Genomic DNA, 27211 nt, shown 5'->3' with positions numbered 1-27211 from the left:
GACTAGATGTAGGAAGAAAGTGAGAAGAGAGAAAATGAATTCTTTTGTTTTTGTGCTGTCAGTACTATGCAGTATGTCTTTTGTATCTTGTGATTATGTGATCATCAATGAGAAGTTTTGCTGTTTTCATTTTACAGTTGTGGATTTAAATTTAAAGAAATTAGAAATTTGAATAAAAAATAATTTGTAAGTAGAAGAGATAGGCTTTGACACCAGGAATATCTGATTTTACAGTGTTGTCTTCTTACATGGATTATAGGTGAATAAAATAAGTACACTTCTTGTTGTCTTGGAGTATGTAGTTATGTGTTCATTTTTATAGAGTATGTAGTTTAGTGTTCTTTGTCTTTGTGCTTTGTGAAGATGCCTGTGGGGCCACTCAGGAAAGGGAGTGAGGTTCCAGCTCCCTGTCAACCCTTCTTCCAGCCTAATAGTCTCCTTTCAAATTTGATTTTATTTATTGGGTTTTCTTAGAGAATCCCAAGAGAAAAATAGAGTTTTGCAGTTTTAATCATACTAGAATCACCAGCCTAGAATTATATATGTTTACATATACATAGAGAGAAACTGAGACCAAATGATGTGGTAGATGGAGATGAGTATGAGAAGAGTTACAGATGTACTACTGTGGGAATACAGAGGGAATCCTGACCTAGGAAAAATTCCAGTTAAAGGGATGAAAACTTGTGAAAATAATGCCATTCTTCAAGGGTAGATGTTAATACTATAGACATTTTGGGGGGAGGGTAGTACTGAGGATAGGTAGGAAACATTGCAAGTAAGGGAGACAGCATGATTAAGACCTAAAAGCAAGGATGAGGTACTGATAGCTTAATGTGTCTAGATAGAACTCGGTTGTAGGAAATATAGATTAAACTATCAATTAGTATCACAATGTGGGAAGCTTGAATGGTAGGCTAAGGAGTTTAGTCTTTTCCACAGGCCATTTCCACCAAGGAAAGTGAATTGTATCATATGTCCGCTCTCCAGAACCTCCACTCTTTTTACCCCTTTGCTGATGCAAGTAAGGGCGATGACCTTCCTGTTGGCACAAAGATTATATTCCATATTAGAATTCAGCAGAGAAATGTTAGGAAGATAGTTACTATTGTCCAAGAAATTGCTGATGATTATAATAAAAAGAAACCAGTGAAGGCATTTAAGAATAAATTAGCCTCCAGTGGTACTTGAACATCAAGAATATGGAGAAATAATTCAGTTATAGGGTGACTGACCAGTGCAAGAACATACACCAGTTCCTTGTAGAGGTTGGACTGGCTAAGGATGATCAGCTGAAGGTTCATGGGTTTTAAGTGCTTGTGGCTCACTGAAGCTTAAGTGAGGATTTCCTTGCAACGAGTAGAATTTCCCTTCTGTCCCTTGTCACAAGTTTAAAAACCTCACAGCTTGTATAATGTAACCACTTGGGGTCTGCTTTTAACTTGGACTAGAGTAACTTTTTCCTGTAGTAAAATGGAAAGAACCATGCTGTCTAGTCTTAAATTCTCTCACTTAAAAATTTGAGATCAAGCAATAGGTGCCTGGCAATGTCCACCCTGAAACAAGTAATAATGTGATGTTTTAGCAAAGCCCAGATCCCCAAGATCAGATAGTTGTGTCTGACCAGAAACTCTTCACTCAACAGAGTCCCCTGTCCTAAGAGTGTTATGACCTCAACAATCTAGAGGATGGGGTAAGACAGCTGTACCACCAGAGGGGGCCTTTGGTAGTTAAAAGAAAAAAAAAGTCCCTGGTATCTAACCTGACCAGGTGGGCAGAACTCAGGCCCTTGTCCTTCCAGTGAGGTTGTGACATCTGGCTTGCCACCAAGGTTTTCTTTGTGACCAGACATATTCTAGCTAAGGGGTATGGAAACTACAGAAAGTGAGGCTATCTTAATATCAGTTGAACTTTTGACAAGGGAACAAATGCCAAACTGATGGTATTAGTCCTGTAGCAGCTATAGAACCTGCTACTCACAGGGCTGGGGTTATGGCTCAGCGGTAGAGCGCTCACCTAGCATGTGCAAGGATCTTGGTTCCATCCTTAGCACCACGTAAAAGTAAACAAATAAATGTATTGTTTCCAACTACAACTTAAAAAGAAAAAAAGGATCCTGCAACTCACTAGCAACAGCTGCCCAGTGCCATATGAAGTAATAAACTGGTTTTGTTTTCTTTTTCCCTTCTGGTTTTAATGTTATGTAACGTATTTTAAACCCTTGTTTAAATAAAACTTGTTTTCAGGGGGGAAAAAAAAAGATTTTAAGATTGTCTGTTTTCTGCTTGTTTTATTGTCTCCCTTGTCTTTGCTCTGAGTCTTGGTATATCACAGTGTTTATTTCTGAAGTGGCCTTCCTCTTCCACAGAGTCTTAAAGGCAAACTCACCTTTCATATTTAAATTTTTTCTCTAAGCCTTCTTAGCTAAGAGTAAAGTGTTGGTTTATACATAGCTTATTTACCCAGTTAAATGCCTTTTTTGGATACTCTGAATTTTTAATGCATTTTGTGTTTGTGGCAAGCATAGGCTCTTAATAGTTATATGTTTTAAAGTGGCTGAGTGCTTAATTAATTGATTGTTACTATTCTAGGTGATATTAAAAGAGAAAACTACAAACTTTCTGCTATAAATTTAGAATGTAGGGTGATGCTCATGGTATACCAATGAAAAGAAGGTTCAGAGAGAAGAAGGAAAAGAGTGATTAATGCATGAATGGGTAATAAAGTGTATTTGCAGCTAAAGGCAAGCCTGTTTTAGTAGTGGACAGCAAGAACAAATGCATGGGTAGGGGGAGTTTTAGGTCAAGTAAATGAGGGAGTTTCCAATATATAAGAAATAAGGTAATCAAAAGTTCTGCCTAAGTAGTCTTTTTTTTTTTTTTTTTAAATTGGAGATGGACACACAATAAAGATATTTATTTATATGTGGTGCTGAGGATTGAACCCAGTGCCCTACACATGCCAGGCAAGTGTGCTACCGCTGAGCTACAACCCCAGCCCTGCCTAAGTAGTCTTAATGAAATTTTTTTCAAAAGATGTTTCTAGGGGTTCTAATGGACTAACTTTTAGTATATGGCTGAATCTAGCAGATGTTTTCTTTGTCACATTTATTTCATATTGCCTTTAATCTCTAAATAAAGGAAATACGAATACTCTGGCTTGATAATTCTTCACACATAATATTGTCTTCAGTATTTCTTGTTTTATTCAGTCAGTTGTCTTGGAAGAGTTGGGTGAAGAATAGGCAACTGTGATTGTAAAATATTTTACTAGTAAACAAGTAGTGTGGAATATCAAAGGGGAACTACATGCACAGTGGAAGTTTGAAGCATCTGCTGTCTAAATTTCTAGAGTGAATTATTAAAGGCAGTATTTCTTTCTTTCTTTCTTTTTGGTACCAGGGATTGAACCCAAGGGCGCTTAACCACTGAGTCATATTCCTAGCCCTTTTTATTTTGAGACAGTGTCTCACTAAATTGCTTACAGCCTTCACTAAGTTGCTGAAGCTGGCTTCAAACCCGCGACCCTTCTGTAAAGACAGGATTTGGGAGCTACTAGAGTATGAATGCCAGGAGCCAAATGGTTTTATTCACTGTAGCCATGCCTCACAAACTGCTATTTCAAAGCTACTAAATATTGTCTCAAGAACATGGAATCGATAGCATTTGACGAGTTAGTGGTGAGATATCATTGACAACATGAAGAAATATAGATGAGTAGCTCTTAATACTGTTGTGCAGCTTAATAATTTGCTGAATGTCTCAAATTATTGAAGACATTGCTCAATAGGAGGACTCTCTTGTTCAGTCATGGGTATACTGAGGAGGTGGGTGAATGTGAGCATCATCTTCAGATTTGAAAAGTTGCCTTTTGGAAATGGAATTAGATGAAAATTTTCTGTAAAAAAGTCTCTTGATTCCCCCAGAATTAGGAATTAGAAATAAACAACCTGGTGCTTTTCTTAATGTCAGAGCTCTGTAACAGATGAAGTAGATGACTTCAGGGATTGGTAATAAACAAATTGGACACTCTGATAGGTGAGTGTTGTTTTGAGCAGACTTCTCAAACTTTGTTTCCTGGAGATCTTATTAAATTGTAGATTCTGATTTAGAAAGTCTGAGGTAGGGCCTCAGATTCTTTGTTTTAGCGAGCTTTCAGGACATGATGCTGCTGCTGGCCTGGGGACCACATTATGAATAGTTGAGTTTAGATTTCAGAGGATTTAAGGATTGAGGTGGGAGGGAAAAGGAGGGGGCAGAGGATTAGCAAGGATGGTGGAATGTGATAGACATCATTAGCCAAAGTACATGTATGAAGACACGAATTGGGTGTCAATATACTTTATATACAAACAGATATGAAAAATTGTAGTATATATGTGTAATAAGAATTGTAATGCATTCCGCTGTCTTTTTTTTTTAAATCAATAAGGATTTAAAGATTGGAAAGTTGGTTATACTCAAATAATTGTCAGATTGAATGTAGGCACTTTACATTTTGTTTAATTTTCACAGAAAACTTTCAGTCTAGGTGATAGTATGTAGATGAGGAAATTTAGACACAGGGGGTTTAAATAGCTTGCTCAAGTTTATAAATTGTATAATTGGGATTTAAACTTAAAGAATATCAAAACACTTGTTATGTTTATCATGTTCCATGACATCCTGTGGTTTTTGTGATAATAATTTCTCCACTTAAAAATAGTTTCTAATTCGGTCTTTGGCTCTGTTTCTTACAGCTGGAGCATGTAAAAATGAAAAAATGGTTCCCTGTATCACAAACTTTTTGTATGGGTTTAGGAAAGATAACCTTTTCAAACATTAAAGCATACTATGAACTGAAGTTTTAAGTTGTAATATTTAGTCATTTTTAAAATTAAAAATATTGGCAAATATATAAAAAACAAATTTTCTTGTTTCTTGCCACTTCTTAAACTTAACTGTTTACTGTTTGGGGTCCCTCTGACATATACACACATCCCTTTATAATTAAAAAAAATGAGATTTTGTTGTATATAATTTTTTCTTTCTAAGCACAACTTTATTAATGACAAAGAAAAAAACTCTTTTTACCCTTTCCCATTTTCCTCATAATTGTTAGTATCATCACGGTTCAATCCAGACTACAATCTCATTTTCCTTATTTTTTTCCCTCACCTAATAACTCTGCTGTGAAATTCTTCTATTAATTTCTTTTTAAAAATAATTTTTAAAAAATGTTTATTTTTTAGATTTAGGTGGACACATATCTTTATTTTATTTTTATGTGGTGCTGAGGATTGAACCCAGTGCCTCATGCATGCCAGGCAGGCGCGCTACCATTTGAGCCACATCTCAAGCCCCTATTCATTTCTTTATAATATCTTCCACTTCCCTATGTTTTTTGTGTTCAGTCTCAGTTGTTGTATACAATATTAATGACTACTACCCATGCTGTTCCGAAATTTATAGTATTCTCTGCTTCCCTGATTGACTACTTTGGATGTACACAAAACTTTTTGTCTTATATCTTTATTAGTGTCTTCTGATGAAATAAGTGTGAACATTTGTGGAGCCTATTTTAAGGGTGATGCATTATCTTAACTCTGTGCATTTTTATTTCTAATTATATCTTTTTCTAATTTCTTGCATCCATTGTCAAGTAGGCTACTAGAATTTAACTTGTATTAATATCCCAACTACTGAAGACTTTTAACTTATTATTCCATAGTTATTTCAAAAACTATATTGTAGTTTGCCCATTTCATTGCTTTCCTTCTCTTGAGTTGTACTTCTTACTAAGTTGTCAAGACAAACTCACTTTTAACCCTTTTCTCTGGACATTTCTCATCAAAACAGCATGTTTCTTTTTCTAAAGTGTTATGTTGATTTTTACGCTTGTATATGAGTTCATTTAATTGGTAAATCTACCTTACTAGTCTTCTTAAAGTTGTTGGTTTGATCATTAAAACATAGTCTGTCAAATTAAACGTGGGTGCAGAATGATTGGAGAAGTCTGCTGATGTTTGCAGATCGCCAAATAGCTTTCTCTTCTCCTCAGTTCTTTATCTTGGTAACAAGTCTTGTTTGACTACTATCACTTATGGGTTTTAGTCAGGGCATCTTTTCTCAGTAAAACCACATAGACTGAAAAAACATAATTTTACAGCTTTATTTCACTCTATACCAGGGTAAAAAGTAGGTACAGTTCTTTTGTGGCTTCTCTGATAATTTTTTAAAAAAGTAGTGTTGAATTTGTTGTGGATGAAATTGGGGTGAATAGTACTTGTCAAAGATCGTTTCTAGAATTTTGCACAAATTTTGTTTCTAGAATTTTGTATCTTCTTGGTAGTCAAAGAATAAGGTTCGCTTACCAGTGAATCTTTAGGAATTTTACAAATGAATAAGGATTTAACAAATTATAATTAGAAATTAAGGTCGTATAGGTCACTTAGCATAAGTGTGGGGGTACATTTTAGATAGGACAGATACTATAACTCTGGTTTAGGAATACAGATTAATATAAGAACTGGGATTTGACTCCAGATCTGACTGACACCAGGGTCCATTGTTGTACCATTATTATTTTAATTTCATACATAAGGAAGGATATAAATTTTTGGTCTTTAAGGTTTAATTTTTTAACTTCTAAATGGATTTTCAATACACCTGTAGTATATGCTGTGTGGTATGGTCATTGAATAAGATTATTATGATTGGTTAGGAACTGATTTAGTTCCTTGAAATTTTCACTTTCTAATCAAACCTAAACTAAATCTTATCCTCTGATCATATACTGTTTTTGGTTGGGAGTAGTGCTGGGAATTGAACCTAGCATGTGCTACCACTTAGCTATATTTCCAGCCATTTTTTATTTTGAGACAGGCTTCATTAAGTTGCCCAGACTTGCCTCAACTTTGGGATCCTCCTGCTTCAGCCCCTTGAGTAGCTAGGATTACAGGTGTGCACCACTGTGCTGGGCTCCCTTGATATTCTTTTTTTTTGTCTGAGTTCCTTTGGTTCTTTCTGATCAGTCTTAAAGATGTGTGTTAAAATAATTGAGAAACACAAAGATTATTTCCTGTTGTTTTTTTTTTTTTTGTATTTTGTCAGTTTAAAAGCTTTAGAGTAATTATGTTTTGGACAACTAACACTTTTGCCAATGAAATTGAGAACTAGAAAGTTACTTCATTAAGGTCACGAGTAACACTATGAAGTAGTAATTAAGGGTTAAAAGGCTTGAGTTTGAATGTTAACTCTTCAACTGTGTGACCTTGAGCAGGTTTCATTACTTCATTCTGTTTCCTCATCTGTAAATAATTATGGTACTTACCTCATATAAGAGACGTGATAATTAAAGGAAGTGATGTTTATAAAAGGCTTATCACAATACCTGGTACAGTAAACACTCAACAAAGAAAAACTAACATGAAAACAAAGTACAGTTTCAGCTGAAGTGTACTCTGTAAAAATCATAGGTCTCCTTAGGCACTTTGATTTTTCAAAATATATGAATATGAACCCAATTAAAGTTTAAAATACTGTATTTTTGGAGTAGATTCATCATTACTTAGAATAGCTATTTGAACCTATTAAAGAAATAAAAATACTGATGTTTTTGGCTTTGTTCATCTTACTGAGTCATCTGTCCTTCTTTATTTTCTTCATTAATGTTATTAGTCTAATGTTAGATGACTAACATCTCTACTAGAAGAAAGGGAAGGAAAGAAAGGAGCTATTAATGTTCTACTTCTTGTGAATAAGCTTTAAAATGTTTAGTGGGGAGACAGTTTGGAATTGATTTTTTTTTTTTTTTTGTATATCCATCTTGTCTTTTACCTTATTTTAGGGCATATTAAAAGTCCGCATTCTCTTGTCTCCCAAATTGGCTAATTTATCTGGGCATCTTTTAAAAAAACTTCCCAAGGCTTTTCCTCCCTCATTTGTTATCTCAAAGCCTATTCCTCAGGCAGTTTGGTTGATCAGCCATATTTAGATACCATTGGAGTATACAATTTATGTATAGCTCTGTGAACTCTTTAATGGAACATACTCTCTCAATTAAATTTTTTAGAAAAGCTAAGTAACTTAGTGAGACCTGTCTCTAAATCAAACGTAAAAAATGGCTGGAGATGTGGCTCAAGGGGGAGTACCCTTCCCTTGAGTTCAATCCCAAGTATCAAAAGAAAAAAGAAGTGTTATAGTCAAGTAAAAAAGCCACTTGATTAACTTTGAAAGATATTATTGGCAAAGACTTTTAAAGAAAATGTCTGAGCTGTTTGTGTGCTCTTAAAATAACTACTGATAGAGATTAAAATCATTAGATCTGAACTATTTGCGCCATCTGACTACTGATTAGAGTGTATAGTGATATTATTCTTTTAATGTGTTTAAATGTAAGTACATACATAGAACATATAAATCAGTATCATAGACATGTAAGTCATATTTTTAATTTTTTTTATTCTTATATTCCTGTGTTTCTATGTTTTGTGTTACTCTGCTTAGTATATGTTTCATGAAATGGTCTGTACTAATAAGAGCAGAACTAGGACTATAATAAGACAAGCAAAGTGCCTAAGGCACAAAATTTAAACAGATTTTCTTTTTGAGGGTTGTATAAGAAAGAGTATGCTTCCTTAAATTTTACACCTTAGATGCTTCCTGTGTCTCATCCTAGTCCCAGCTTTAAAGTAGTAGTCTGCATATAAATTATTTGATTTTAGTTTAGCATAGTCTCATGCCTGCTTGCAAATTTAATATAAAATATTGACAAGATGAAAGTAATGTAGTCAAATCCAAATTTATGTTATCCAGAATAAAAATGTTAATTATTTGAAAAAATTACATATTCTTGCATGCTCAGGAATTGTCAGAACTTTGGAAAGTCCATTTTAGTAGACACTGAAATAGTCTGACACTGAAATGAGCTTGGCTGTTTTACTTACTGGTAGCTACCTGAAGTCAGTGCTTTTGTAGCTAATCATAAGTTTTTTATTTTGATGTATAGTACCCGTAGCTCTTTAAACTTATGGGTGGTCATTGAAGTAATTAATATGTAGTGACTCCAGTTTTGCTACATTGTATTAATTTAGAATTCTTTGAGAATTTGCCTATGATTATGTGTGTGTGTGTGTGTGTGTGAGAGAGAGAGAGAGAGAGAGAGAGAGAGAGAGAGAGAGAAAGAGAGAGGGGAGAGAGAGAGAGAGAGAGAGAGAGAGAGAGAGAGAGAGAGAGAGAGAGAGAAAACGCGCTGCATCTGGAAATGCTCAAAAGTTGTTTGCCTTTTTAAGAGAACAGTCTGCAGTGAAAGTAGGACTTCTTTAGAGGTGAGGTTCAAGTTAAGGAATCATGAACCATAATGTGAGGAAGCATAATACTGTGAATTATTTGGCATACATGCCTAACGTAGGCATTGGCTGTGATAGCCATTTGTGAAGTATCACTTGTAGAAAGCTAGAGAGATAGTCTACACAGAACTTTCACTGTAAACTCTCAGAATGTAAACTAAACACAACTTAGTTTTTTATTCAGTAAGGACTAAATTCTATAAATTTGATATGCTTGTAGGGTCCATGATTAAAGTATAATTAGGGTATGGAAGGAACAGTTAGAATAATGTCAAAATTTGTATATGTGACATCATTGTGAAGTTAGGATTTTTATTCTTTGAAGTTAGAATTTATTTAAATACGCTTTCTTTTTTCCAAAATAAATTTTTTATTTCTACTTACAGTAGTGCCAAGATAAGTTTTCCCAAGTAGAATTATTCAATATTCAGGTCCACTGATAGTATTTAAAATAAAAATAAACCGATAACAACCAAGGGTGGAGGGGTGTCTAGATTTGTTTTTAGCTTTCTTTTTCATGGCTTCTCAGAAGTGTATCATATTATAAATACATTCAAAATGTTTTGCTCTGAGGATATGTAGCATTCCTATAAAGGTTAAATCAATAAAAATGATTTGGACACATTCCTAAGCATGGCTAGAACAGGTAGCTCGTTGTTTTAGGTACCCTTGAGTTTCTGGAGCAGATCATTATGGCGTAGCAAAAGAACTTACTAAAAGTTGCTTTCTATGTGTAGATGCATCAGCTTTAATAAGATTTTCTAGCCTTCTAGAAATGAGTATTTTAAAAGTAGCACTGTATGTATTGATTTTAATTAGGTACTGGAAACTCAGTTTAAAGTTTGGAGGTTTTTTCTTTTGAATGCTGAAGATACATCATAATTGATAAGGAAGAGGTACGTACAGGAAAAATGCAATGGTCAAGGCTTTTCAGCAAATTTAGAATAAATGATAGTACTTTGATTAAAGAAAGTATCACATAATGAAAAATTAGGAATTAGATATTTCTTTATAGTGTTGCTAATTTAGAAGAAAATTCTGTAGTCATTGAGTTGTTCTGTTTATTTGAGCCGTTCAGAAGGCAAGCTTAAGTTTGAACTTTTATTTTAAAAAGCATATGTATATCTTCTGAGCTCAAAGTTGGCCTTTTGTTATGTTGTTATTGCAAGTTGTTTTATTTCATGTATTTTTGCATTTTTCTTGTTTGTTTTATATTTTGAGTATATAAGTTTTCAGATCACAGTTTTATAGCTACTTTTGAACAAATATATGTCAGTTTATAATAATGAATAAGACCATTTTTCTTAGTTTCCTTTAAAGCAGAGTTGAAGATGTTAAATGTTCTTGTATTAAAAAGAAAAAAATTGCAATGAACTGACCGTGAATTTGAATAATGTTTTAAATAAAGATAGCCAACTTGAGTTACATGTATTAATGAAGTCTCATCATATAAAGTATCTTTCTATCTTTTGTACATGTAATATGATTGATTACTTTATAAATAAATACTTTATATAGAATAATGTGTTACATTATTTGTTGGAGCACATGACTTAATTTCATAGCTAAGAAAATGGTTTGGATATGTCTCAGTAAGATATATATATATATATATATATATATATATATATATATACACACACACACACACACACACACACACACACATATATGTACACACACACACACATTTAACCATTTAATAATAAATAATTCAGCAATTTAAGTAAAATATTTTGCTTTATTAAGAGAATAATTATTTAATTGTGTTTTGATAGATTTAGAATGTTTATGAAACTAAAAATAAGCCTAATAATCAACATATGTTTCTAAATTTTCTTTCTGGGTCCTTGTTAATGATGATTTTAAAAAACTGAGTGTGTATTTTCTAATCTTATTGGTGCACTTGAATATTTTATTATGCTGCTTATGCATGTTATAAGGGAAGTACACTTTTAAATCTTTACTATTGGATCAAGAAAAATTCTTCAGATAACACTATTGCCCTTATCTAGCTAAGATAATACCATTTTAAAATGAGAGGGATGATGGTTGTAAAAGTTTTAAAAATGTTGTTTTCCTTCTAAATTATGGAGGAAGGGAGGGAGTGGTGCCGGGGCGGGGGAGAGAAGAAAAAAGGGAGGGAGGGAAGAGGAACTGGGATGTATGTGTATGTGTTTGTTTAGTTTTAACAACTGGGAGAATTCTTTGTGTATACTGCTTTATAAGAATTTGTAAAATAAGAATTTCTGCTGTGGAGAGAAGGTGGGATCAATGATCAAATATTGGATTACATTGCATTTATGTTTACGTTCCTTTACAAATGCACTGTAATACATTGTCTTTATGCATAGTATCTGCCTTATGGATTGTCTTCTATAATATATTCATTTTTATATTGAACTTTATATTTATTAAGAGAAATAGCAGTTTTTTTTCCTGCAGTTTTTGAAGAGCTGAATTACCTAAGAACTTTACAAATTTCATGAGAAGTAAAATTACTAGGTTATCTTTTCTAACCAGTTATCTTACCAAACAGTAGCATGCTACTTTTTTGATGGGTATTTTCTTACAGACTTCTCGTAATGTCTTAAATTTTTTGAATTAGATATTTAGGTTTTTTTGTGTGACATGCTTACATAATTATATGGGTATCAGTTTTATAGAAAACACAGAGATCAATTATAGTGTGGATTATTAGCATAAGGAAGTTTTCTTTCTGTGATACCATATTGTTGCATATATCTGTAATCTGATTGAAGTTAATGAAATAAAGTGAGAGTTCACTTTTCTCCATAAACAGGGTTTTTTGAGCTTCATTTATAGAAAATACCTTTTCAGATTATTAAAGAGAATCTATACCCTTTACCTTTTTGAAACTCAGAAATATTTTTTCTATTATCAAGTGACTGTGATATAGCAATGAATTGAAATACTAATTATAGAATATAATGCTTTATCACATAAGTATGTTGATCCTTTATTTTTAGTTTCAAAGTGAATTCATGTTGTTTAGATCATTTAAATAATTTTAAATTATTTGGTAGAAGTAATTTAGCCTTTAAAGGACCTTTTAATTCTGTAACTCATCTTGTTTGGGGATAATACATTAATTGATGTGGTTTCCATTTATTAGAAGAAAGCATGTTTATGAAAAAATATGCTTTAAGGTTAGCTCCTGTTCTTCAATAATAACAAGAAACTTAAAATGTTTTATAGGGTGTTGCTTACATTCATTCAACACTGTTCCAAACTTTGAATATACATAGGATATTTTTCATTTAAAGATTAGCCTGGGAATTTGAAGTTTTAAATTGAGAAGTTTAGTATAGAGTTTTTAAAAAAAATCATATTATCAAAATGATCATAAGCTAATGGTCCCCACTGCTTTGTTCACCCAGTTTACATGGAGAATGAGTACACATATAGAAAATATATCTTTTAACTTACAGTCAGGGTTGCTCTTTTTGATGTTATCCATAAACAGGTATCTCTTATCAAATTAATTCCATTCATATTTGTCCTTGTAAATGTAATGATTTATGTAGCCTACATCAGTTTCTAATAATTGTCATTAAGTGTATATCTAGAAAATTATGGTATTAATTATATTTACTAATTGAATTTCTTCACAGATGCCTAATCTGTTACTGTTTTTATAGATGTTTCTCAGTGTACATGCATAAAGTATTTTTAAGGAGCTACAAACAATACCTCAGTTAAAAATTTACAGTTATTTTTCTTGGGTAAAGATCATTATTCCAAGTTCTATAGTTACTAGTTTGTATGCATTCACACTCATACATATGTAAATTCTGTATATAAAATTTTTAAGTTAGATCAGTGGCCAAAGAACTTAGGTTGAACATATATGGCAGGCATTTTGTTTCTTTATAAAAATATTCCCATATTCATATAAAGTTTCGTGGAATACCACAACATTGTTATCCTAGTTTTTCCAAAGAAAGCCTGTGGTATATGTTTTAAAAATTTTACTGATCATTGTAACTGTGTTTTGGCTAGCATTTTTCCTTTATTTTTTGCTTTTACTGAACCACAAAATAAATTTAGTTGTGAGATACCTGACCATAGAAATAGGTAAATAATGGTTTGGCACACTCAAGATTTATGTAATTTTTTGGGGGGGCACTATAAATGTATATTTTAAGTTTTTGGATTTTTTAAAAATATTTTTTTTTAGTTGTAGATGGACACAATACCTTTATTTTACTTATTTATATGTGGTGCTGAGTATCAAACCCAGTGCCTCACACGTGCTAGGCATGTGCTCTACCACTGAGCTAAAACTATAACCCTAGCCCATATTTTTGGGTTTTTAACATAATCTTTTTTATAAATATATATTTATAGTTGCTAACATAATAATTCCAGGTGACCATAATAATGTTAAAAAAGTCATTGGAACTGAAAGCAGTATAATAAAATAAGTTATTCAACTTTGTGGTAAAAATTATTTGCCTTACATAGGATATTTAAACCTACCATACCTTGTTAGAAATGGCACTAATTGTATGTAACTCAAGAGAATTGTCAGTAGAACTAGTGGAGATAACAAAGACTTTAAACTAGTTGTCAAAATAATCTTAATTACATTTTTGAGAATAAAATGGTTAATAGGTAATTTTCTAATATCAGTATAATTTTTAACTAAACATCATTAAAATTGTATTCACTTTATATGTGTATAGAAAAATTTCATTTCTTCTGGCAGGAAATATAAAAATGATGGAAATTATTGAATCAAGGTAAACTAACATTTATCATCTTTCACTTAGAGTCTAAATTATACTAATAGGTATGTATGATTTCAGGTTCTTTGATACATGCTAGATTTTACTTTTAATGGTACTGGTGATTGAACCCAGGACCTTGCACATATGAGGCAAGTGCTTTCCTACTGAGCCATACCTCCAGCCCTTATATATTGAAATTTTGTATATTGAAAACAACATAGGATACATTTTTAGGAAACATGAATAACATTTTTTTTTCACTGCAAATATTAGAGTTAGCTCCTGTTCTTCAATAATAACAAGAAACTTAAAATGTTTTATAGGGTGTTGCTTACATTCATTCAACACTATTCCAAATCTTGAATCCTATGTCCTTAATAGTAGTATAATGGGGAGGAAATTCCTATGAATTCCACATAAGGTGAAGATATTGTGTACAATATAATAAAGAAGCATTGAATGTTAGTTGCTATACAGGTCTTAAAAAGTTATTTGGGAATGTATGGTCTGTTTTATGTGTATTTTCTGTTGAATGGACAAAAGCCTGTGGTTAACTGTGGTTAAAATTGTAAGGAAACTCCCTTTGAATAAGGTATAGAGTTTCACCATTATTTTTTTTGAATTGTAACACATTAATCAAAATATATATCCAGCGAATTCCATAATCTTTTTGAAATGACAAGAGGTTGTACTAAGGTATATTATTTCATTATGTGAGAGTTCCTTTTAAAGATTTGTTTAAAATATTAAAACATTTCAGATTTGATGAAGATTTTCCACATACTTTAGACAGAATTCTTAAAAAAATAATCAAGTATTGAAATTTATCATTATCTTTATTATAGTAGCTTAGTGGTAGGTTTTTTTTTTTTTTTTGAGTAGAAGTTAGAATTCATTGATATAAGAGGGAAAAAGTAAAGCATTAAGGTAACCTGTTAGGAAGTCTCTGCCTAAGTTCGCATTGATTTTGCTAGTACCCGTTTAATAAGCCTGGCTTGGTAATTGACTAGAGAAAAATAGTTATGGATTGTATAATTATAATCTTAGTTTTGGCAGGAAGGATTTTTTTCTTTTCATATTGAATTGATGGTATTTGTTTGCTTGGCCACATGTATAATATTTTTAAAGAGACACTGCAGAGGTAGATAGTTCTAGTGAATTCTTTATATAAATATGTCTCTAAAGACTTTAAGTAATAGAATTTTCAATCTTAATGCTTCTGATGAGCTTTTGCATGACTTCACTATTGACATAGAATTGTCAACAAATGTCTAACAAGTGTTAGAATAGCATGGAAGGTTGGTATTTGTGTGCTTTGGAGAACATTTTGATGTTACCCTGTTTTGCCATGGGTGTTCAAGTATGCACGGGTGCATCATTAATCATAGGAAATGCAAAAATAAATAATTCAGTCCCATTGGATTTTTTTTATGTGAATACTTACCTTTTCCCTTTTTTATATATACAGTTGAGGTATTTAGGTAACCCCTAACCTTTTGCTTTAACAAAGAAGTACAGTATAAAAATTTTACCACAGTTTTCATTTGAGCAGCTCTTGAGAGAGTGAAAAAAAGCTTTCTAGATGAATATTTGTTAAAAAAAAAAAGTTGTGATACAGAATGTCTTAACTCAGCCCCAATATAGTACTTGAGGACCACCAGTGTGTAAAATTGAAAGCACATGAGTTTTGAAGCACTAGAAAAGGTTTGTAATTGATTAGCGCTGCTTGAAAGTATTGAAGTACAGTGAGATTTGATTTGTGAATGGTTCTATTCAATAAAGATTAATTCTGTGTGTTTGATAAAATCTTAGTGCCTTCAATGAGTTAGCTACCCCTGCCCCCACAGTTTATTTAACCATCAAATATTTCAGTGTTCTTCTAACAAACTGGAACATTTATATCTTACTGGATTTAACTTTAGCATAACTGATTTAAACAAGTCAGACTATTAGTGATTAGTTTGAAGAGTGTAATTGAATAGATCAATTTTGTTCCATTAAAAGAACTAAAATATATCATAATGTAATCATGCATATTTCATGCTTTTTTTTGTAATTTATAGAGACTATCTGGAGATTCATCCACACTAACAAGATCTTTTTCTTTGATGTCTTTTGAATTTTTTATATATTTTAACATTTAAAAATGAAACCTTCAATAATTTTTCTTGTAAAATTAGAATTTTATAATTTAAAATAATTTATAATATAAGTCTTTGGAAATTGCTTGGTATTTTTCACTTTTTAATAGTTGTCTTCTTTGTTCTTGACTTTTTAATTCATCTCCCTGGAAAGCAGAATTTAGCTCTCTTGTTTTAGGAGCAAATTATAAAACTTTGTCACTAGTAAATCTTTAAACTATAAAAGTATTATTGATATGGAGCATAATTATTGTTTTGGAAATCACTCTTCACACGTGATTCACAGTTACTTTGGTCAGTTAAAAAGATTTTCAGTAGAAATTTAATCAGTCAGTGAATATATTTTTGTAAATAAGTTCTTAATTGTAAGATACTTGATTAATCAGTCTGTTTATAACAGGTTTTAATTATGATAAATAATGGGCAGATTTTGAGTAGCACATATTAAAAAATCTTGATTAATTTAAAGTGAAATATACCAAGAGATCAAGGACACTGAGACTCACACTCTCTTTTTTACACACACAAACACACATTTTTAGCTCATTATATTTGAGATTCAGTAATTGGTCAATGTATGCTTTGTTCTTCATCTAAAATTTCTATTTTGCAAAATTGGGTCACATACTTATTATATTTATACTTTATTAGGTGGTTATGATAATCATTGCAAAAACGTAAAGTCTAAAGTGAGGTTTTAAACTTGACAGAGATTATGGAATGGGAAGATGTGTGCAATGAGTGTACACTACTACAAAGAATGTCCACTACTCACCTGTAATTAGTCTGGTGTAGTGGATTCATAATTAGTTTTCTATCCAGACTCAAAAGTACTATTGGATTGGTGGTGGGGGGAGGGTGAAACTTTTCAGAAAGGGAAGGATTAGTTATAATGGTAAAAAAGTTTGACATGTAACAGAAGATGAGCTTTATTTAGTTTACTTTTATGTCTTCTTTAGGAACTGGCTTAGATTTTGGAAATTTTATTATTGATTGGCTATTGAGAATGTGACAACAATATAAGATGCCTGTTAAGTTAGAATTAGGAGCATTTCAACAGATTCTTGGGGACAATTTTAACATATTCTTTGTGGCAGCTTTACTTGTAATGCTGAGGTGTTTCTTGAAACTTGTGATGTTCCCGATCTGGTTAGAAAAATCTATTTTTAAAATAAAAAACTAAGTAATATTGTGAAAGATAAATTAAACTGTTTGTGCCTGTTAAAACTAATTCTTCTGTACAACAATATTTTAAACCATTTCTTTCCTAGGGTAGTAAGCGAAAGTTCTCATGTATGGGGCTATAATTATAACATGAGCTATAAAGCAGTCTAGTTGTAGTTATTTTCTGCTTCCTAAATTCAGAAAGTTTTAAAGTAATGCTTAACACCTACCATTAAAATTTGAATAATCTTTGATGATTATATTATATGTATTGTAACTTTGAGAAGACTCACTTATAGCTATTGAGGGAATTATTACAGCAATTTTATTTTATTTTATTTTTTTTTTGTAAAATACAAAGTACACTTCCTTAACCTTTAAGAGAAATTTTCCCTACTTCAGGTTTTATTATTTCTCTTTGACCTAAACTAAGACTGATCCTGTAGTAGTAGCCAGTTAAACTGTGTGAAGTAGGAGGAGTAAGGGAAACTCCAATCGTTAGTTGAAAATTGCAAAGTTAAGTTAATGGAGGTATATGTAGCAAAAGGATTTATTTTAAAGGATAAAAGAAAAATTTAAAAAACTGCCTTGTAGCTGGAACATGTTGGACACCATAAGGAGAATCTTGTAAGTGCTTAGATATTTTATAGTAATACCATGTCAGCTGATGAATGTTGAATGTTTACATATCTGTATCAGTACTAAATATTAAAGGACTATATTATGCCTGTTTTGTTTAAAAGTCGAGTATGATTTAATAGGTATGGCTCTTTTAAATCATACAGGGAGGGTATCCTTAAGGAGTTTTGTTTTTCATGAGACCAAAAACGGTATTCATTTTGGTAGGTCCAAAAATGTGATTAAAAGACGCTTAGACATTTTGATGTCTGTTATGTTTATAAGAAGTGCTATATATGGGCAACAGTATATAGATGTAAACTTAAAATACATAGAAAAGTACAATTGTATGTACGTTTTAAAAGACTTCCATGAACTTTTAAAATATACTGGGCAACTCTAAAGGTCTTTTAAAAACAGCTATAATATACTTAGAATGATTTTTATTTCAGTTGAATGTATATTTCAGTTATATAAAGTTGTTTAGAAATAAATTAATGTAGTTGTCTTGTGCAGTTTAAAATTATAAATACATTCCTTTTAGTTGAGCTGGTTAAATTGTTAACTTTACTGCAGGTTTATTTCTATATTGTACATGGTAGACTGTAACACTGCATTAATTCTGTGGTGTGCTATTTTGTAAAATTGCTTCCTTTTTGAAGTTTTCTCAAATATTGGGAGCTGCTTTATCGATAAGTCATAGCAGTGATTAATTTAGCATCAGATTTTTTTTTCTAATGAGGGCTGATAAGTATATTACATTTCACTGTTTTAACATCTCATTTCTGTAATTCTGGGAAGTCATTTTGATTAATGAATATAATTTAATTTTGTCGATTTCAAGTCATTACTCTGAGAGTTAAAGTTACAGAAGCCAAGTGCAAATATTTATAGCATTTCATTTTTCAATTTGTAATGAACAAAACCGCATTATTATTATTATGATCTTTAATATGCTATTATCTCAAAAAGCTAGCAGTTTTAGAATCAAACCTTTATGTTTAACAGATTAATACAGGATTTTAAAATATGGTAATACTTACCCCAAAAGAAGTTTTGCTGACATGGTGTCACTGTGCTGAAGAGGCTGTTTGATGCCATAGTCCCTCCTTTTTTTTCCAGATAGAACTTGTACCCTCTGTTGTAAATACTGCTTGCAGCCTTAAACTGAAAACACAAACCATACCCAAATCTTGTTTTAGTTTTACAGTATGCCTGGAGTACATAGACTTTATATTTATTTTTTTCTGTCAAGAAATTATGTAGCTGGTAACATGTGAAAAGCAAGGAAACAAAACAAAAAGAGAATGAGCAAATATTTGAAGGACCTACTATTATTGCATAGACTGTGGTTAGAGAGCACTCACTGACTCTGTTGGTCTCGGTGGCTGGTAGTGACCTGCGGAGATTAACCATTTAAAAACCAGAGACTTCTTGCTGTCCTCCTGGAGAAAGTTTGCACCGCACTTGTGGTTCTGTGGTTGTTTGTGAGGCGAATGAAGCATTCACACAATCCAAAAAAGCAAAAGCTTTAAAACTCCTTTTTTTGCAAGCACTATTACTGGAGAGACAGAATCATGTGGTTTGTGACCTCACAGTACTCAAAGTAAAGTGGGACTGCCTACTACTGTGGCTTTCCCCCCTTGCTCTTTCTTTTCTCTCTCTCTCTCTCTCTCTCTCTCTCTCTCTGTCTCTCTCCCCCTCTGTCTCTCTCCCTCTGACAAAAGGCTTGTGGTAAGGCCTTTCCTGGCATCCAGAGGGATATAGCTTTTTAATTTTTGTGAGTCATGAGGATTTGGATAGAATACAAATACTGAAGGAGACCAAACTCCTGTAAGGTTAAGCATTTGTAGAACAGAATGCTGCAGTTAAGGGCTTTCCTTTCCTACCACCTCTCTCTCTCTCTCTCTCTCTCTCTCTCTCTCTCTCTCTCTCTCCCTCCCCCTCACTCTCCCTCCCTCCATCCCCCCTCCCTCTCTCTCTCCCCCCCTCCTTTCCCCCTCCCCCTTCCTTCCTTTCCCTCTTTCCCTCTCTCTCTACCCCTGCTCTACCCCTGTCTCTCTCCCTCTCTCCCTCCTCCTTTCTCTTTTTAGCATTATTATGTTTGTGGAAAAGTTAGCAAAATTGGCTCAAGAGGCCGTGTGAAATTCTGAACAACAGTGATGATTTACAATAATTTACATCTTTGGATTGTATCACATTCTGGGGTCTGCTTCATATTTGCTAGGGTGGCTGAATTCCTTCTGTTTTCCTTTTTCTTGTCTTCTTAAACTTGTGAATCTGTAACTCATTGTAAAAAAAAAAGTTTACCTTTCTTAAGGTCTAGTTGCAAACTGCTTGCTGGGCTTGACTATAATTGGCTGTCATGAAAGTGTTAGTCTGGGGATTCTTTTACAAATATTAAATCATGTCTGTCTACCTTATTTTCAGTGTGATTGTGGACCTTAAAATAAAGGTTAGTTGTAATTAATATCACTTAATATTATGTCTACCTTTATCTCACGACTACTTTGAAGATCTTAAAAAACAAATGGCAGAACTATAACATGTAATCTATATATATAACATGTTATAGTTTGTTGGAAGAATATTAGTTTTCTATTTTTCCTAATTTTGTCATTCAGGAAATGTACTCATTTTGTGTAATCTTTAGTTTGCACCATTACAGTTTTTGAGTGAGAATCTTATATAAAGTAAAATACTATAACTTGGATTGTTCAGTATTATGTTTTATGAGCTCAGAAGGGAGTGGGTTAACAGAAGCTGTATTTTTTTGTTTATAATGGAAGCTTTGAAATAAATTACAAAATGCTGTGTGTAGTAAGGAATAATGCACACAGACAGAATATGTTAGTCGTCTCGATTTGCTAATTCTGATTCAGAAGAAAATTGAAAACATCTTTGTGAAACTGTCTTTTTTTTTTTTGCCCCTTTGGATATGTATGTATAGAACTCATTTTCTTATTAGGATGATTATATATCATAGGCAGTGAATTTTATATTTATGAATACTGTTTCCTGTTTTCATCAGTTGGGAGCAATGGGGTATTTTTCAACAAAATTATAAAGGTGAATAGACCAATTTTCTAGGCATTTTTGCCATTTATCTACACCACTCTGAATTTGCATGTTAGACGTCTTATTATTGTGATAGTAACTAAGTTGGTGAGAAATAAATGACTGGGAGTATGGGCGGAGACAGTGAATTATAAAATATTATTTGGAGTGTACCATAGAGTGAGGGCAAAGAAGGGTGTTAGAACTGTGTATTCTTCCTAGCACAGCTCATTATAAATTTTTAGTTCATATTAGATAAAGATAACTAGACAAAAATATTCAGAAGATTCTTCAGAAACATTTTCAATTTATTCAAAATACAGTGGGAGGACATGGGAATGATTTAGTCCTTTATTATTTAGATATCCTGAACTTTTTCAGAATGAACTTCTGATGTAGAAATCCATAAATACATGTTGGTGATTTATTTTAAATTTAGATGTCATCATTTCTTGTTGTGCATGTGAACACATTTTACATTAAAAAGTAAAAGATTTCATTTAACAAGCAGTTATTCTTGCAGTGGAGAGAAAAGTTAGTTATCCTCTTTCATAAATAAGGTGTGATCTCTGTTATCCAAAGTAAATAAAAGAATTTTGTCCATATAATTTGTGGAGTTTCCAAACATAGTTCCATATGCACATTTAGTAGCAGAGACAGACAATTGAAAAAATTTGGGTAGCTGTTATATTATAGTAAGCAAATAAATACTTTTCTCCTTCTTTTTTCTTTTTGGTATTGGCGATTGAACCCAGGGACTTGAATATGCTAGCATTCAATCCCCAAGCTGCATCCCTAGTCCCATACTTTTCTTTTTAGAAATGAGTTTTCAGTTTCTGCATCAAGATTCTCTTACACTTCTCACAGTCCTAACTTTTATTGCCAAATATTCCCTTCCCTAAGTTTTTTTTTATTATGTACTTGGTTCTCCAAATGGACATGAAATGAATTTAAATAATTTTGTCTTTTAATAGATTGTTCTCTTTTTGTAGGTAACCCTCCTGCAATTAATCTTTGGGTGAGGATTTACACTCATTTATAAGAGTTAAGTAGATATTGTTGAATATGTCCTTTCTGTCCTTTTTTAAGGCCCATCAAATTCTGGCAGGAGAAAGATAGTGAAATCATGTGTTTTATTAAAGTTTTATATTTATTATCCATATGTATTTTCACATCCTAAATCATTCCTCTTTGGAACAAATATCTCTTTTAGTAAAAATTAAAAAAAATACAGTGATAACCCCAGGGTACATATTTGATAATCTATAGTGTTTCATTAGAAATGGCTTACTACATATGATGAAGAGAGCTCGATTCAGTGCAGTCAATGTAGATAAAGCCCTTGATTATAGATTTATACTATCCTTATAATCAGACATTGATTGTAAGTTCCATTGTATAAATTACAGTTTTTAATGCTCTTAAAATAGTTTTGAACTTGAAATTAGTGTCCAAAAAACTGAAACAGTTAGTGTCTTGCTTTCCATTACTTTATGTTAATAAAATTTGTCAGAATTGGTAGAGCTTTTAAAAATACCAAGACATATAGAATATAACTGTATAATAATGTTTTAATGCTACATGTGTTTTCATTGTTGTATTTTGAATTCATTTTTATTGTCTCAAGTAATGATTGTATTTTAATATAATGGTTTTATTTTCTTAATACTGTGTTCATTTCGGGTTTTTTCTGAAGAGATTGTTACTTATATTTGCTGTTTTTAAAAATTTCTTTTAATTGAAAACAATAGCAAATAGTTCGTAGCAATTTTATAAATTGTAGAAATTCTAACTTTGCTTAAATATTCTGGTTATGAGGCTTTAGCAAGGGATTTTCTTATTAACTTGATATTCGATATTTTTTGACAAATTTTTTTAGATTATATATAGCTATTTAAGCTTATACAATATGTATTGATGACTTGAAACTTTGTTGTATTAGTAAAATATGTACAGTTTTATTTTTAAAATTTTGATTGAGACATTCCATTTCCTTATTTTAGTGGAGTATATGTGTGTATATACAACTAGATGCTTATTTGTCTGAGTTGTTTAAGTATATAAGGTACTATTTTGTACTTTTTTGTTAATGAGAATAACTTTATTTTGTTCAGTTTGTTTTAATTTGATCATGGTAAAACCCAAATGTCATCGTTTCCTTGATTGTTTGAATAAATTCATTTGGTTAGTTTGAGCAGCTATGTTTCTAAATGTGATATTATGTAGAAATTGGATGTCAGGAGAGAAAATACTAAGTCAGTATCAGTCTCTCCCTTTTTCTGTTTGTCTTGACTCCTGCCTCCTTCTTTCTCTCTTCCAGGTTTTCTTTTGTTTTGCTTTTTTTTCTTTGTTTCTCTTTCCATTTTTTGACATCTTATACAGTGTCAAAGTAGATACTGAAAGTTCTAAGGGATATTGACATTAATTCGCACTAATGAATTATCTAGTAGATTTGAAGCTTTTGACTTTCATTGCAAATTGTTATATACAATATATGCAAATTGATATAGTATACTTCCTTTGTTAAAGAATATTGGCATCTGGTTACAGAGATTTTCTTTCTTTTAACTGCTTTGACTTTCTTGAATCCTTCCTTTATGCTAATTACATTAACACACTGTTTCACATGATATTAACCCACAAGGATTACTTTGTTTTTTTCTTTGATCATTCTTTGAAATGCAGAATGATCCATACTTGATTAATGTAACTGTAAGAGTATTGTATATTTCTTATGTTTATCAGAACAATTCATCTTCTAATGCTGTCACTTTTGTAAGATGAAAAAAAAAAGGTGACAACTTGCAGAAAATATAGGAAACATGCTCATATGACAGCTAAGGATGTGGCTAGACTAAAGCAGGAAACTACTACCCACAATGCAATGTTACATACACTACCACTTAATAAAATTTATATCAAACATGCTACTGACAAAACCAAAGAAAAATAATATCCAAACGCTGCTGGTAAACGTATCCAGGGAAAAGTGAAACTAATCTTTTTAGAACTTTTGTACCTAAGAGAATACAGTAATTGAAACTCTGGGACATCACAGTATATTGCAGTAGTGCTGTAATTTGCCTTTGTGTTATAGGACTTGATTGTGGGTGAAAGTGCTCTACATGAGAACCTTTTGAGTATTAGCTTTCTTGGAAAAGTCACAAAGGGACATCTCTCTTTTTCATTTGAATTGTTTCTGTATGTAATAGTGTTAGAAGATATTGTCATCTAGAAGGGAAAAAAGTTAAAATTTGAGATACTGATCCTTGATTATTGAAACTTTCTATATAGCCAGGTATTTTCATTATGGTGTAAGTTGTCCTTTATTGCCAGAGTGGGGTGAGGGGTGGCATTTGAATTATCCACTGAGACATTTCAGAGTAATTGTTTTTATTTCTCTTTATGTTAATCTACTTGTACCTTACCCAGTAACCTAAAGCAAAAATGTGAACTGCTTTTATAATGTGGTCAAAAACAATATTAAGACATCTTCTTTAAAAAATCAGGTTTTAATATATTTAGAGTTTACTTTTATAAACCTTAATCTGCTGTGCTCTTAGCTGTCAGATTTAAGCAATTTTGATGAATTTGGTACCTTAGTAATTTAGATATATTTTGAGGCTTTAGAAAGGATGTTGTTTAAAGCTTATATAAGAGCACATAATAGAGTTTTCAAATTGATAAATGCATAGAAATTTTATTAGATGAAGAATAGAAAAGAGTATAAGTTGGTGTTGCTTATGAAACATCCCATCTGAGTATTCCAATCTATAAATTTTTGTCAATGTTTTATTTCAGAATTGTCATGGTAATTGTCACCTCATCATTTAAATGTGAATATCATTGTCTATCTAAATCTCTATTAAGGATGATTTGCTTAATTGTTTGAAGTTTTTTCTCCTTTAGAAACTGCTTATCAATAACAGCTGTAGCATTGTGGCTTTTCTCCATGGACTCATGGTGGTCTTTGGAACAACGTTATTCAACTTTGACAGGTGAGACAGAGTCTCTCCAGTGCCACTGCTTTTGGATGAATCTTAAATGTGGTTGGGTAAAGTGCATCTTGCCAAAATATATGGGTGAGACCACACACAGTCTTTAAAATAGTTATTGTAGGCTTATTTTTAGGAATACATGTCTTGACAGTTCTTTTATTTGCATGCCAGTTCCATTGCCGTGTATAGATTTTTCATTGGTTTCAGTGAAGGCAACTGCAGATTTAGGACTCCTTTTCCTAAGGTTTGTATATAATTTACGCTGGAAAATACTCTGCATTCACGTGTATAGAACATACAATGAAAATGAGACGTTAGAATACTGATTTTTTTTTGTTTTGATAAGTTTGACAGTATCCTGTTGAAAATCTTAAATTCTCAGATGTTTTGGCAGTGACAAATTACTTCATTTTGACTTTAAAAAATTTGGAAGTGGATGCTAAAATTTTCATATTCTATAATTATATGAATACTAAAAATTGTTATCAGAAGTATATATTCTTATAATATTGTATAATAAGGGATTGTTTAAAGTATAATTTCATATTTTAGGAAAAGCTTAAAAACATTGAAACAAATTACTGAAGAATTCAGTTTGTTAACATGTGGGCATAATATGCAAGTTATCCAGCCTTATGGGATAATTAAAACTTCATTCAACTTGATAATCACAAAATTTAAAGCTATAATTAAAGCTGAACGTTTTTAAAAAAAGTATTTTAAATCTTTAAAAAGTGGCTGTTTTCAGTGAATGGTAGAGAAACTCCACTGTAGACTTTTACAAAATTTTGTTCCTTTATATAAAATGATGTATTTGAAGAATTAATCATTGTTATTACTAAGTTATTAGTGATACCAGTATTAAAACTTCTTGAGTTTTGGCAGGTCAGAAACCTTTTTGCTTGATGAGTGAATGCTCTTATATATTTTTAATATGTTTAACCATTTAAGATAAGATTACAGTTTTGTTCTAGTTTTATGGGGGAAACGATCTACAGAGATAATTGGAATCCAAATTTCCCCCCACTTCTTTTGTAACATCCTTCCATTGCTGAGTTGTTCTTGCAAGAGTACTGGAGTAATTGTGTTTGTATAGTTTTTCCAAAGAATGCTTGGGAGAGAAAAGAGCGTATGTTATATACAAATAGGTTGTTTTAAAATATTTGGTCTTTATCTCTCAGAAATTAGCTAGATATGTGAATCTTGATTGGATGCTAGATTGAAAAGAGAGTTTCATGAGGTAGTTGTAGACTATTTGAGAAAACTCAAATATGGACCTTTGATATCAGTTATATTTTGGAATATTTATGAAATTAGTCTTTTTTAATTGGTTTTATTTTTTAAATACATGGCAGTGGAATGTATCACAATTCTTACTACACGTATAGAACAATTTTTCATACCTCTGTTTGTATATAAAGTATGTTCACACCAATTCTTGTCTTCATGCATGTACTTTGGATAATGATGTCTATCACATTCCACCATCCTTGCTAATCTCCTGCCTTCTCCTTTTCCCTCACACCCCTCTGCCCTATCTAGAATTCATGTATTCCTTCCATGCTCCCCCTCCGTAACCCACTATGAGTCAGCCTCCATACATAAGAGAAAACATTTGGCATTTGTTTTTTTAGATTGGCTAACTTCACTTAGCATTATCTTCTACCATGCCATCCATTTTGAAATTAGTCTTGTGAATGCTAATGCCCTTATTCTTAAAAGAGATGCATGCTAAATTATTGTTATAAAGTCAGTAATATACTTAAATACTTTTATGAAACAATGTATCAAAATATTAATTGATGAAGTTAGGTAAAAGGATATAACTGCATTCATTTGATTGCTTTTCAGCTTAAACAGTGAAATTTGAAAGTCGGCACTTTTTTTTAATGGTTATAGGAATTTGAATTGAAATTGAAATCAAATAATTGAGAATAATTATATGTATAAATAGTAAATTTTTTAAAAAGAATGGATAGTTAATAGCTTAGACTATACACATATATGTATCAATTTTAGTTATACTTTTATCTTAAAATTTTATTTAGAGCAAAAAATAATTAATTTTTTTAAACTTACTTGTGACAAATACAAAATGAAGATGATAAACTGTTCTATAAAATCCCAGTTTTAAAAATATTAAATTTGGTC

General features: G+C 31.7%; 1 protein-coding gene and 1 pseudogene across 3 annotated transcripts in view; both read left to right on the top strand.

Annotated features, from left to right (window-relative positions):
* SUPT3H (SPT3 homolog, SAGA and STAGA complex component) overlaps positions 1–27211 on the top strand; it is a gene marked incomplete at its 3' end in the record, with an annotated part of 501076 nt that overhangs the window by 32656 nt on the left and 441209 nt on the right. The window lies entirely within an intron of this gene.
* LOC308649178 (eukaryotic translation initiation factor 1-like) lies at positions 976–1345 on the top strand (annotated as a pseudogene). Its single transcript has one exon. The product of its transcript is annotated as a eukaryotic translation initiation factor 1-like (transcript).

The sequence above is a fragment of the Spermophilus citellus genome (assembly GCF_964194105.1).
Source record: "Spermophilus citellus genome assembly, chromosome: 5".
Taxonomy (NCBI): Eukaryota; Metazoa; Chordata; class Mammalia; order Rodentia; family Sciuridae; genus Spermophilus; species Spermophilus citellus.
This window is presented reverse-complemented; position numbering and strand designations above follow the sequence as displayed.